The 14,789-nt window shown below is 42.5% G+C and overlaps 1 protein-coding gene across 11 annotated transcripts in view; it reads right to left on the reverse strand.

The window, feature by feature from the left end:
- The window catches only part of klc1a (kinesin light chain 1a), a 74,457-nt gene extending 63,279 nt beyond the window's left edge, over positions 1-11,178 (reverse strand). For 8 of the 11 annotated variants that reach the window (XR_007958110.1, XM_052037822.1, XM_052037734.1 and 5 more), the window contains exon 1: positions 10,964-11,178. The gene's annotated coding sequence lies outside the window, so the exon portion shown is untranslated. Of the gene's footprint in view, positions 1-10,607; positions 10,944-10,963 lie in introns of those variants that run through there. The other 3 variants (XM_052037464.1, XM_052037303.1, XM_052037524.1) reach the window with 2 other exon arrangements.
- Positions 11,179-14,789: the final 3,611 nt, after the last annotated feature.

Genomic DNA, 14,789 nt, shown 5'->3' on the forward strand with positions numbered 1-14,789 from the left:
AGTAGCATAGCTGCAGCTCGTAAAGAAAGTTTAGAATGCCCTAAAGTTCTAAGTCCCTTCAGAGGCTTACATTTACTTTAGAAATTTTCAAATGCAGTGCAGATGCATTGCACAATGCGGTTTCATTTTCCTTGACTAGAGAACTATGAAACCATCAATAATTTTGGTCTTGCCAGCTCATCAATATTTTCACCAAGCCTGACCTCATTGTTAAAAAAAAAGGAGGCTTGAAAACTAACACTACAGGAAGCGAAAGTAGGACCAAACAGGAACATATATTTAACTTGTAGTTTCAAAATCTTTAAGAATCAGCCTCAAAGTTTAAGCACTTGTTGCTTTCCCACTTCCAAAATACAAAAATGAGCTATACAAAGTATTCTCTAGCTAAATGTTTGCCATGGACAACCACCATGCCACTGGACTAAAATATTTTCCAATTCCTTACCATCGTTTATTTCAGATTCCATTGAACTAAAGCATAACGATTTTACACTCCAACAACAGGAAGTATTAAATCACGTTACAGGCAATTCCTGGATAACGAACGGGCTCTGTTTTACAGACGTCCATAAGTCGATTTTGTCCACAAGTCAGAAAACACTCAAAAAACTCAATATAGTAACCATACCTCCATAGTATTGTAATGAATGACATCAAAAACACACAAAACTGACAAGAAAGAATAATTACTAGAAGTGCAGAGAGAAAAAAAACAGTTCTGCCATTCGTAGGAAAGAATGTATGTATGTATGTCGGACTTTTGAATTGAATAATATCATGGGAGCTCGTTCATGTGTCTATAAGTCAGGTGTTCGTAACCTGGGGTCAACCTGTATTACCTTTTTAGAAAACCTTTTCTAAGGATTGGCAGAAAAAGATTGAATTACCCTACCGCATTGGTTCTGATCAACCATAAAGTTATTGGAGATTTTCACAAGAAAACAAAACATGGCTTGAATTTATATAGTGCCTTTGATGTAATAAAATTTCCCAAGGCAATTAATAGGAGCTTTATCAAACAAAATTTCACACTCAGCCATTAGAGGAAATATGAAAACAAATGTAATGAATGTCTTAAGGACTGCCTTAAAGTAAGCAGAGAAAAACAGATGCAAATAAGTTTAGAAGGGGAATTTTGGGGCCCAGGCAAATAGACAACTATTAGACCACATGATACAAGAGCAAAATTAGACCATTCAGCCCATCGAGTCTACTCTGCCATTCAATTTTTTTTTAAACCCATTCTCCCACCTTCTCCCTGTAACCCTTAGCCCCCTCACCAATCAATCTCTGCATTACATACACCCAGTGACTTGGCCTCCATAGCCATCTGTGGCAATGAATTCCACAGATTCACTACCCTGTGGCTGAAGAAATTCCACCCCATCTCAGTCTTAAAGGGCTGTCTGTTTATTCTGAGGCTGTGTCCTCTGATCCTGGACTCTCCAATGAATGGAAACCCCTTTTCCACATCCATTTTATTCAGGTCTTTCAGTGAGATTCCCCCTCATCCTTCTGAACTCCATAAGGTACAGGCCCAGAGACATCATAAGCTCCTCATATGTTAAGACTTTCATTCCTGGGATCATTCTTGTGAACCTCCCCTGGACCCTCTCCAAGGCTAGCCCATCGATCCTTAGATATGGGGCCCAAAATTACTCACAATATTCCAAATGTGGTCTGATCAATGCCTTATAAAGCCTCAGCAGGATATCCCTGCTCTTATGTTCTTAGTCCTTAATTTACACTGCATTTGCCTTCTTTACTACCAACTTGACCTGTAAGTTAACCTTGAGGGAATCTTGAACTGGGACTCCCATGTCCCTTTGCACCTTTGATTTCTGAATCTTCTCCACATTTGGAAAATAGTCTACACCTTTATTCTTCCTACCGGAGTGCATATCCCACACTTCCCTACACCGTATTCCATCTGCCACTTCTTTGGCCACTCTCCCAACCTGTCCAACTCCTTCTGCAGACTCGCTGCCTCTGCGACATTACCTGTTCTTCCACCTATCTTGGTATCGTCTGCAAATTTGGCCACAACGCCATCAGTTCCTTCATACAGATCATTACTGTATAAAGTAAAAAGTTGTGGTCTCAACACTGACCCCCTATAGAACTCCACTAGTCGCTGGCAGCCATCCTGAAAAGGACCCCTTTATCCCCACTCTCTGACTTCTGCCAGTCATTCAATCCTCTATCCACGCTAGTACCTTGCCTCTAACACCACGGGCCCTTATCTTGTTTAGCAACCTGGTGTACAGCACCTTGTCAAAGGCCCTCTGAAAATCTAAGTAAGTAACATCCACTGACTCTCTTTTGTCTAATTTGCTTGTTACCTCCTCAAAAAATTCTAACAAATTTGTCAGGCAAGATCTCCCCTTAATGAAACTGTGCTGACTTTGTCCTATTTTATCATACACTAAGTATTCTGAAATTTCATGCTTAATAATGGATTCTGCAATCTTACCAACCACCAAGGTCAGGCTAACCAGCCTATAATTTCCTATCTTTGCCTTCTTCTATTCTTAAACAGCGGTGTCACATTTGCAATTTTCCATTCCTCTGGGACCCTGCCTGACTCCAGTCATTCTTGAAAGATCACTACTAATGCCCCCCCAATCTCTTCAGCTACCTTTTTCAGAACTCTGGGATGTAGTCCATTTGGTCCAAGTGATTTATCCACCTTCAGGCCTTTCAGCTGCCCCAGCACCTTCTCTTCAGTAATGGCCACCACACTCACCTCTTCCCCCCGACTCTCTTGAATTTCTGGCATGTTACTGGTGTCTTCCACTGTGAAGACTGATGCAAAGTACTTATTTAGCTCCTCCACCATCTCCTCATTACTAATTCTCCAGCATCACTTTCAAACGGTCCAATGTCCACTCTTGCCTCTCTCTTACCCTTTAAGTATTTAAAAAACTTCTGGAATTTTTTATATTATTGGTTAGTTTACCCTTGTATTTCATCTTTTCCTCCCTTATAGCTTTTGTAAGTTACTCCAAAAACTTTTATAAGCAAACTAAAGCTGTTTGTGTGTGATGTGAGAATGTTTCATGGGATTAAATTCTTCATTTTGTTTACATGTACCTACACAATTTACATTTGTAATGATTGGATAAATATTTTGAATTCATTAAAAGATTAAAATGCAACAGTTCTGTAAAGGCCAAACATGTTTTCTGTTAAACAGCTTACATATTCACTACTTTAAAAACTGGAATTTACTGTTGTGTTTAGTATCATCATGGACAGCCAAACTATTTACTTATATTAAACTTACATAAATGTACATTCACAAAATTCTACATTTTCAAAACTCTAAATTATATATCTTCTGTATTTTCTAAAATCTTTATTTATATAAAATATGGCTATCATAAAGTGTAGGTTCTGTAATATTGAACACTTAGCATTAACTCAACTTTTCCTTGGCTAGTCAGTGCAGTCCACAGAAGCCATTATATTTCCATTGATTACCCACTTCATTCCCAAACTGAGAATTAAAAATATTTTTAAAAATTTGACAATGGTGAAAGGTAGCTCCTCTGATTTCAATGAAATAAATTCAATCCTTCCAGTTCCAACCACTACCACCAAGCCTTAAGAATTAAATATGATTCAGGAAAAAAAAGGGATAAAACATAAAAACTTATCAAATATGGATTTTAGGATGCCAATGGAGTTAAATATCACTGCTCACTACATTGTTAATTGCATACTAAAAAGGGAAATTTTACATTATTCAAAGGCATTTTCTCCCAACAATGAATGTCTTTTACTGTTGATTACCAATTTTTTTGGTGTAATTTGGGGCTGTGATTTCTTATCAAAACACACAGTGAAATGCATCTTTTGTGTAGAGTGTTCTGGGGGCAGCCCGTTAGCATCTCAAACATCTTTAGAATATACCAAAGGGTCCCTAGTAATGGCATCACTCCTTAAGTGGAATCGCTGGTGTTTTGCTGGCAGCAGAGCAGGTATTCCTATCTGGATGTATTACGGCTTGGTACAGCAACTGCTCTGCCCAGGACTACAAGAAACTGCAGAGAGTTGTGGACACAGCCCAGTGCGTCATGGAAACCAGCCTCCCCTCCTTGCACTCTACCTCTCGCTGCCTTGGTGAAGCAGCCAGCATAATCAAAGACCCCACCCACCCGGGTCATTCTCTCTTCTCTCCTCTTCCATCTGGTAGAAGATGCAGGAGTCTGAGGGCACGTACCACCAGACTTAAGGACAGCTTCTACCCCACTGTGATAAGACTATTGAACAGTTCCCTTATACAGTGAGATGGACTATGACCTCACAATCTACCTTGTTGTGACCTTGCACCTTATTGCACTGCACTTTCTCTGTAGCTGTGACACTTTACTCTGTATTGTTATTGTTTTTACCTGTACTACATCAATGGACTTTGTACTAACTCAATGTAACTGCACTGTGTAATGAATTGACCTGTACAATCGGTATGCAAGACAAGTTTTTCACTGCACCTTGGTACAAGTGACAATAATAAACCAATACCAAGGTAGAAGATACAGGAGCCTGAGGGTACATACCACCAGGCTCAAGGACAGCTTCTATCCCACTGTGATAAGACTATTGAATGGTTCCCTTATACGATGAGATGGACTCTGACCTCACAATCTACCTTGTTGTGACCTTGCTGGTTATTGTCTACCTGCACTGCACTTCCCCTGTAGCTGTGACACTTTACTCTGTACTGTTATTCTTTTTACCTATACTACCTCAATGCACTCTGTACTAACTTGATGTAACTGCACTGTGTAATGAATTGACCTGTACAATTGACAAGCAAGACAAGTTTTTCACTGTACCTCAGTACAAGTGAAAATAATAAACCAATACCAATAACTAATGCTATATAATCCTAACTAATGCTAAAGAAAAAAGTGAAATACTTAGCAACTACTGTTTGGAAAGATTAATCAAGGTTCCATCAATGACTTATTATGCCTGCTCATTGTAAACGATTAAATTTCAGATCACATGGGTTTCAGCAAGGCTGGAAACTTTATTAGAGGGGCACCTATATCCTTGCAGGGAGGTTTGCTAGTGTCACCTGAGAGGATTTAAACTAATAAGACAGGGGATGGGAACCAGAGCAGTCGGTCAGCAGGTGAAGAGGTTGAGGAGAAGGTAGAGATTGTCAAGCAAGTCCAATCAGAACAGGCAAGGCCAGGTTAATGAACATGATGGCACTGAAGGTCTGAAGTATATTTATTTTAATGCAAGGAGTATACTGAGTAAACCAGATAAGCTACAGCATGGATTCAACATGGAACGGCAATGCTGTAGCCATTACAGAAGGCTGGCAGCACAACATTCCAGGGTTTAGATGTTTACAGACTTAGAGAGGGATGTAAAAGAGACGGTGGAGTTGCATGACTGATTAGGGAGAATGTTATAACTGCAATTAAAGAGGACATCTTGGAGATCTCTTCCAGATGGAGTCAGGAATAAGAAAGGTGCAATCGCTATGATGGGACCATAGGCCTCCCTATAGCCAGCAGGAGATAGAGGAACAGATATCTAGGCACATCATGAAAAGCTGCAAAAACAACAGGATTGTTGTAGTGGGTGATTTTAATTTCCCCCAGTTTTGACCAGGACTCCCTTAGTAGTCAAAAAGAAAAAGGAAGCATATGCAAGGTTTTGGAAGCTAAAATCAAAAAAGGCCCTTTAGGAATATAAAGAAAACGTAAAGAACTTAAACAAGGAATGAGGAGGGCTAAATAGGGCCATGAAATATTCTTGACAGGTAGGACTAAGGAGCATTCCAAGGCATTTTATATGCATATTAGGAGCAAGAGGGTAGCTTGGGAAAGGGTTGGTCCACTCAAGGACAAAGGAGGGAATTTATGTGTGGAGCCAGAGGATGTGCGCGAGGTCCTAAATGAGTTCTTTACATTGGTATTCGCCAAGGAGAAGGACATGGATGATGGTGAGATCAGGTAGAGGTATGTTGATATTCTAGGGCATGTCAATATTAAGGATAGGCTGGTGTTGGGTGTCTTGAAAACATTAAGGCAGATAAAGTCCCCAGGGGCCTGATGGAATCTATCTCAGGATACTGAGGGAAGCAAGGGAGGAGACTGCTGGGACCTTGAAAGATCTTTGATTCCTCTTCAGACACAGGCAATGTCCCAGAATCTGGAGAATAGCAATGTTGTTCCTTTGGTTAAGAAGGGCATCAGGGATAATCCAGCAAATTATAGCCTGGTGAGCCTGACATCAGTGATAGGAAAATTACTGGAGGACATTCTTAGGGACAGGGTTTTATTGCACTTGGAAAAGCATGGACTAATTAGGGATAATCACCAATGGCTTTATGCATGGGAGGTCCTGTCTCAGAAATTTGATCAAGTGTTCTGAGGTGACAAAGACTATTCATGAGGGTAAGCAGTGGATGTTGGCAAGTCATTCACAGCTGTATAAAACTTTGGTTACTAAAGCATTTTACAAAGCCCCTCATGATAGGCTGATCCAGAAGCTTATGTCACGTGGGATCCATGGAGAATTGGTAAATAGGATATAAAATTGGCTTGTCATAGGAGACAGAGGATAATGGTGGAGGGGTATTATTCTGACTGGAGGTTTATGACCAGTGATGTTCCACAAGGATCAGTGCTGTGACCTCAGTAAATGATTTGGACAAAATTGTAAGTGGTCTGATTAGTAAGTTTGCAGACAACATAAAAATTTGCCAAGTTGTGGATAGTGAGCAAGATTATTCAAGGATACTGTGGGACAGATCAGTTGGAAATTTGGACAGAGAAATGGCAGATGGATTTTAACCTGGACAATTTGAGGTGATGCATTTTGGGAGGTCAAATGCAAGAGGGAAATATACAGTAAATAGCAGGACCCTTTGGAGCATTAATACACAGAGGGATATTGGGGTGCATGTCTATAGTTCCCTGAAAGTGACAACAAGTGGATAGGGTGGTAAAGAAGGCATATGGCATGCTTGCCTTCATCAGTCAGGGCATTGACTATAAAAGTGGGCATCAAGTTCAGCTGTATGAAACTTTAGTTAGGCCATATTTGGAATATCGTGAGCATTTCTGGTCGCCACACTATAGGAAGGATGTGGAGGCTTTGGAGAGGTTTACCAAGATGCTGCCTGGACTGGAGTGTATTAGCTATAAGAAAAGTTTGGACAAACTTAAATTGTTTTCTCTAGAGCTGAGGGGTGACCTGATAAAGTATACAAAATTATGAGAGCCATAGGTAGGGTAGATAGTCAAAGTTCACCCCCCCCCCCCCACGGTGGAAATCTCAAATACTAGAGGGCACAGGTTTAAGGTAAGAAGAGGGGAGATGTGACTTTTTTTTAATTACACAGAGTGGTAGGTGCTTGAAATGCACTGCCAGGGGAGGTGGTAGAAACAGATACAATAGCAATGTTTAAGAAGCATTTAGATAGATGCAGGAACAGGCAGGGAATCGAAGGTACAGGCTACGTGCAGACAGATGGGATTAGTTAGATTGGCATCGTGGTTGGCGCAGACATGGTGGGCCTGTTCCTGTGCTGCACTGTTCCATGTACATTTGCAGCAAATTATAGATATTTTTGTGTATCTCATTACTTGTGAGCTCATGATGTATTTTTAATATACCACAACAGTAATGCTCCAGTTCTCGAGCAATGTTGCCATTCTTCACACTTAACTCTGAACAGCGTTTGTAAATATTTAAATAAAATGAGCCATCATATCCAACATCTGCTGAACAAGGACCAAGAAGCATACCACAAGCAGGAAACAACTGATTTTTCAGCCCTTCCTAACTATGGAGGGGAGGGGGGATACAAATAAATGAAGATTTGCTCCTGTGCCAGATCTAATGCAACATTATCTTGCAAAAGAACTGTAGAAATACTGCAATTTCATGTTCTTACCACTGGGCGGCACAGTAGTGCAGCAGTTAGCAATATACTATTACAGCGCCAGTGACCAGGGTTCAATTCCCACTGCTGTCTGTAAGGAGTTTGTATGTTCTCCCCGTGTGTCTGCATGAGTTTCCTCTGGGTGCTCTAGTTTCCTCCCACTTTTCAAAGATGTACAGGTTAGGAGTTGTGGGCATGCTATGTTGGCACCAGAAGAGTGGCAACACTTGCCAGCTGCCCTAGCACATTCTCAGTAATGCAAAAAGATGCATTTCATTGTGTGTTTCGATGTACATGTGACTAATAAATAAATACCTTATCTTGAATGTCATGAGGTATCCAACGTCAGAGTTCAGTAGGGAAAGTTCAGAGCTTGCGTACTCACATTTGCACACATGGTCAGAATCAGATTTATTATCACTGACTTGTACATCGTGAAACTTATTGTTTTGCGGCAGCAGTAGTGCAAAGACATAAAATTTACTATGAATTACAAAAATAAATAGTGCAAAAAAAAAAGTAGTGTTCATGGACCAGAGATCTAATGGTGAAGAGGAAGAAGCTATTCCTAAATCATTGAGTGAGGATCTTCAGGCTCCTGAACCTCCTCCCCAATGGTAGTAACGAGAAGAGGGCATGTCCTGGACAGTGAGAGTCGTTAATGATAGATGCCACTTTCTTGAGGCACAGCCTCTTGAAGATGTCCTCAATGGTGGAGAGGGTTGTGCCCGTGATGGAACTGGCTGAGTCTACATCCCTCTGCAGCCTCTTGCAATCCTATGCAATAGTGCCTTCATACCAGGCTATGATGCAACCAGTCAGAATGCTCTCCACTGTACATTTGTAAGGGTCTTTGGAGACGTACCAAATGTCCTCAAACTTCTAATGAAGTAGAGCTGCTGGGGTGGCTTCTTCATGATTGCATCGATGTGTTGGGCCCAGAATAGATCCTCCGAGATGCTGATGCCAAGGAACTTGAAGCTGTTCACCCTTTCCACCGCTGACCCCTCTATGAGGACTGGCGTATGTCCTCCTTCCTGAACCCTAAACTTGCTATTACTTATATACAGAGATGCTGCCATCTCTCTTGCTAGATCTCAACCTTTTACCTAGAACCATAACGTGTCCAGGGCCACTCCAAGGTAACTTGAAACATGCCTAAATTCAAATTAAAAGTGAGCAGCTAGGCACTCCTTTGTATGCCAGTTGGGCAAATGTAATAAAATCAAATGTCAACTGAATATTAAGCAAGCCCATCCATTTGTAAAAAGTAATGCCAGATTTTCAGAAGTGGGGACACTAGTTCTTACTTGAACAGCTTAAGATCATCCAAATTTCCTTGACTGAGTCCTCAGGATCTTATTAATGTAAATTTAACACAACAGCAAAACCGAGCCTGCAGGATCCCTGTATTCAGTTGTCTAATATGTTAATCAGCTACTTGCCATTTATGAACCTGTGGGAGAAGCGCACACTGGCAAGTCTACGAGAATCACCGCTTTGAGTCCAGTGAAAGCAATGATTGACTCACATGCAGCATCCGTCTAAACTCGCATTACATTTTTTGTGAAATAGCCCTCAGTGGTATGAGCTTCTGCAGTACCAACATTTACATAGCACACAGTAAAGAAAACAGATTTTGTTTTTGGATGATCACTTCCTTCCCTCAATTTCAACAAGGACTGTCACATGACTATGCTACAACAAAGACATTATGCTGGATGCATGTCCAATGGCAAAAGGAACACGCTAGCCAATGGTGAGCCTGTTAGTCCAAGGTCTTTAGGAATTCTGCACAGTCACCATCTGAATCTGGAGTACTCCCAGATGTGTGTGCCAGATTAGTGCTCACTTCCCTGAAATTGAACGTGATAAATTATATTTTCAAAAAAAACTTTTATGATACAAAGACCTTGGAATTCAGGAGTATCTCAAGCTTGCATAAATTAACGATATAGCTGTATCCTTGTGTCTCAATTATTAATTGCAAGCGCTTACGACTAACTTCCATGATAGGTTCTGATGAAAAATTGATCGAAATATTGCCCGTTTCTTGTTCCATTGAGATTGGTGCTTACAGCAATCAAATTTGAAACCTTGTCAAATATTCGGTGCTGTTCACTTTGTATTTTGTTCTATTCCTCCACAATTGAAACAGATCAAGAAGAGACCGAGACGACCATTTCAAACCACAGCCACCAGCAATTCTGTGGGAGATTTGCTGAACACGCCGCGGGATACAAGCAGCAGCTACTCTGTAAAGCAAGTGTCGCTGGTTCACATGAAAACACTGAAGTGTTCTCATTTTTCAAGGAAATGAGTCACAGCTACACCACCGCCAACCCCTTGGCCAGGCCGCAAAATACAGTGACAAGCTCTACCCCACGATGTAAACCATAAAGTTACCAACGCCAATTAACTCAGAGAGAAAATTCAATGCACAAATATAATTAATACAGAGCTGTCAAACACCGAAACATCCAGGGACGCTTCCAGAAGCAGAACGTCAGCGCAGCTGTAGCCTCAAAGTAAACCTGCAGCTGTGCGTGTTACTCATCAAATCACTGAAAGGCGAAAACAACGATTGCAAAACCCCGGCGGACGCTTTGCAGGGGTTCGTTATCACCAACAGTTTAGACAACAATCAAGATCGAGATACCGTTGACTAGGTTCAGCATCCCCACACCCTCACCTCCGTCCGGCAAAGTCTAAAACCGGTTACCGTTTGCTTCAAATTCACGGTCCACCCTCCGTGCGGAGCTGTGCGGCCGGCGGCCTTTCCTGTAACGTTGGGGAGGTGGAGATAACAGGAGCAGCGGCGTGGGAGCCTTTCGCCTTCCTCCTAACAAATTCTCCCCCTAACGGGCCGGAGCCCCCCACCCCCCTCCCGGGCCGGCTGAACAACAGTCCACCGGCACCGACGGACGTCGCGTCACCCGGAGCCGGGGATGTGATGTATTACGGTGATGGGAGATGGCCGGGGTTTTACATGCAAGGTACCAGTGTGAGCGCCAATGTTCCAGATCTTTCTCGGCGATGCCCACCCACCTCGAGCCGCCCCGATTCCCGTGGCTTCACAGCAGAAGATGGCGCCTCCTCTCTACCCACAGTGCTCAGCCCGATGGCTCTGACATCACCCAGCCGGCCAGTTGCCCGGGCTCGCCCCTCGCCCCGCCCACCGGCCGGCCAACATCAGCGGGTCAAGGGACGGAATGCACCGAGTCCCATGTTTTCCCTGCACGGCAGGTTTGGAGTCAGCCTACTTCTGCTTGCTGCATTCAAACATGCAACGCCCCTTAGACCTTGCGTACTCGGTCTGCAGTTTCAGTGCCGTCCTGATGCAGGGTTTCAACCCCGCAGATGCTGCTCCACCCGCTGAGTTGGTCCAGCAGATGGTTTGTTGCTCCAGATCCCAGCATCTACAGTCTCTTGTGCATCTATACTTTAAAATCAATTGGCTACTTACTGTATTCTATGCGAAGGAATGAAGACAAGGAAAGATCTGAAGCAATGGGCTGTGTGGGTTTCACAATTAATCGCATGCTCAGCCTTAGAACTTTTCCATCCACTTTTGCAACAACAGGTGTGCCAGACATGTGCTAACATTACACCATTGTTTAAAATAGTAGCAGTAATAAACGAAATTATTACAGGCCAATTACTTTAACTTAGATGGCAAACTTAAGAATGAAATTCATTCTTATGGATAGCATAAACTTTCGTAGAATTATATACTGACTTTATAACGGAATCTAGGGACTGGCTCTCGATCAGAGCCACTCTAATTCCATCCCCTCTCTTTCTCTATAGCCTAATACATTTTTCCTCCCATATAATTTATCTAATTTACTCTTGAAGGCCACAATGAGACCTGTCTCCACCACATCCTCGGGTAGCACTTTGCTCTAACTTCTGGTAACTCCACCCCTTCTTTGTCTTCTCCCCCTCCCCCACCCACCTACCTTCCCCCTCTCACCTATCCCCTGCCTGCGTGTGCTCCTCCCCCTCCCCCACCTTCTTATTCTGGCTTCTGCCCTCTTCCTTTCCATTCCTGATGAAGGGTCTCAGCCCGAAACGTCAACCGTTTATTTCCCTCCATGGATGCTGCTTGACCTGCTGAGTCCTCCAGCACTTTTTGTATATTGCTCAGGTCGTGCATTCTTTATTTCAACTTCATGTTACATTTAAAAAAAAGATTTTCTTCGTGTCACTCTTAATTCTCTTCCCCTTCATTTTTTAGCTATGACTTCTGGTCCTTGACATCATCATTAAAGGGAAGAGCCTTCCATTACCCACTTTGTCCAGATCCCTCATTATGTTATATACTTCCAGCAAATCTCCCCTCAGCATTCTCTAAAGAAAACAATCTCATCCTTTCTAATCTAGGCACACATCACAGAAACCATTCTGGTAAGTCTTTTCTGGACCGAATTTAATGCATCCACATACTTCTTTAAATGTGGTGAGTAGAATTGTTTTAGAAAGGTTTATTAAGAAAGGCACAAATCAATCAGGACGGTCAGTAGAAAGTCATTATGAGAAGGTCATGTCTGATTAATTTGATTGAATTCTTTGAGAAGGAGCAATGAGGCCTGTGCATTTGATGTAGCCGACCTAGATTTTAGCAAGGCTTTGGATATTCTCTTGCATGGGCCCTGTTTTTTGTGGGATACATGGAATAGTTTTTGTTTCAATTGTAGTCAGGCCCACTTCCTGAACTCTTTTTCTGTTATGTCAATGACCATATTGAGGCTGCTTCCCACACCCATCAGAACTTGAAAATTTTTACCCTACTCTTGTTTTCACACAGTTCATCTCCGACTCTTCCCTTTGTAGATCTCTCTGTCTCCAGCTCAGGAGTGAGGCTAGTGAAAACATCCATTACAAACCTACAGACTCCCACAGCTATCTGTATTACTCACCATCCCACCTTGCCTCTGTAAAGGCTCTATTCCATTCTCCCAGAACTCCATCGTTTTTACTCCAATAATGAGTCTTTCCACATGGATGCCTCTGAGATTTCTTTCTTCTTCCTGAACTGTGGCTTCCCCTCCACCATTCTTAACAACACCATTGACCATTTATTTCCTGTACTCACCCCCTTTCCTCCTAGACAGAGCAAGGACAGAGTTCCCTGGTCCTCACCTTCCACCCCACCAGCGTCCACACTTTGTAATTTCTGCCATCTCCAACAAGATCCCATCACCAGACACACCTTCACCTGCCGTCTCCTTTCAGCATTTCAAAGCTAGTGTTCCCTTCACGACTCCGTGGTCTGCTCTCTTCTCTCTCCAACCACTTCCCTTCTGATATTTTTCCATTCAACTGCAGGAGATGTAACACTTGTCCATTTCTCTCTTCCCTTCCCACCATCCAGGAATCAAATTGTCCTTCCAGATGAAGCAGCAGTTCATTTGCACTTCCTCCGGTCTAGTGTACTCTATTTGGTGTTCACAATATAGTCTCATTTACATTGAAGACACAGACTGGATGACTACTTTCTGGAGCACCTCTTCCAGTCCACAAGCACAACCCTGAACTGCCTGTTGCCTGCCACTTTAATTCTCCTGCTCACATTCTGATCTAGCTGCCTGTGGCCTCCTGCACTGTTATAAAAAGGCCCAATGCAAGCTTGAGAAATGACACTTCATCTTCCATCTGAGCATACCTTAGTCTTCTAAATTCAAGTTCTAATTCTACAATTTCAGTTAACTTGCTTTCTCTGGCTGTATTAGAATGGGTGAGGTCATACATCTGTGATATCGGCTCTGATTTACTCTCTCCATTAGCACAGGCATGTTCTGCAGCCTTGCAGCTTGCAAGTCTTATATTCCTTTGTCTGTGTTCTCATTCCCTAATGCCCTGATTTCATAGCTTTTATGAACAAAGGACCATGTTCTCCCTGCCTAATTCCCCCAGTTAAAACATTAGCTGGATAACCTTGTTTACAGCTTCTCCCTAGGGCAAGCCTGGCCTCGCCCAATCGAGATATTCCCTTTGTTTTATAATCTGCCTCCCTCGCCCTCCCTGCAGCTTGATACGAATTTGTTTTTCTGCTTCTCAGTTCCAACAAAGGATCGTCAATCAGATGCTGCCCGTTTCTAGCACATCCTGTTTTTATGAAAGATTGGGTAGCATTGATGTTCAAAGGGAACTAGCTGTGCTGGCACCAAAGGTGCTTAAGGCCAACACGCCGGTGAAGTAAACCATTAAGCGGGTAACTGGTATGATGGTTTTTATTATGAGAATATTTGAATACTGGGGTAATTGTGTAGGGCCTTTGTGAGATTGTACCTGAGGTAAGAAAAGGCACACTTGCCATAAAGGACTGGATTGGCTCCAGGAATGGGGGATTTGCTGACAGAAGAATTAGAGGCAATCTCATTGAAATTTACAAAATTTTTAGTGTCTGATAAGCTAAGTACTCGGAAGATGTTTTCCTGACCAAGGAGACGAGGACAGAGTCTCAGAATACATGCAGGCCCTTCAGTAAAGAGATGAGGCAAAATTGCTTCACACAGAGGGCAGGTAGCGGAGCTGCTAACTCAGCTGCAGCAACACCGATTCAATCCTGACCTCCAACACTGTCTATGTGGAGTTTGCACATTCTCGCTGCGACCATGTGGGTTTCCCCCAGGTGCTCTGGTTTCCTCCCAAAAAAATGTGGCAAGAAAATGAGGTAGTGGCCATATAGGAGGTAAATTAAGAGACAAAAAGGCTCTAATATCAGGATATAGTTGCCATTCATTTGTACAGTAAATTATAAGGAACATAATGTAAAAGAGCTGGTGCAGGCCATTTTGCACCTTGAGCCTTCTCTACCTCAACTCCATTTTCCTTCCCTAACCCCACAGGCCTCATTTCCTTTCATATC

This window comes from Pristis pectinata, chromosome 1 (assembly GCF_009764475.1).
Source record: "Pristis pectinata isolate sPriPec2 chromosome 1, sPriPec2.1.pri, whole genome shotgun sequence".
In the NCBI taxonomy this organism is placed as follows: Eukaryota; Metazoa; Chordata; class Chondrichthyes; order Rhinopristiformes; family Pristidae; genus Pristis; species Pristis pectinata.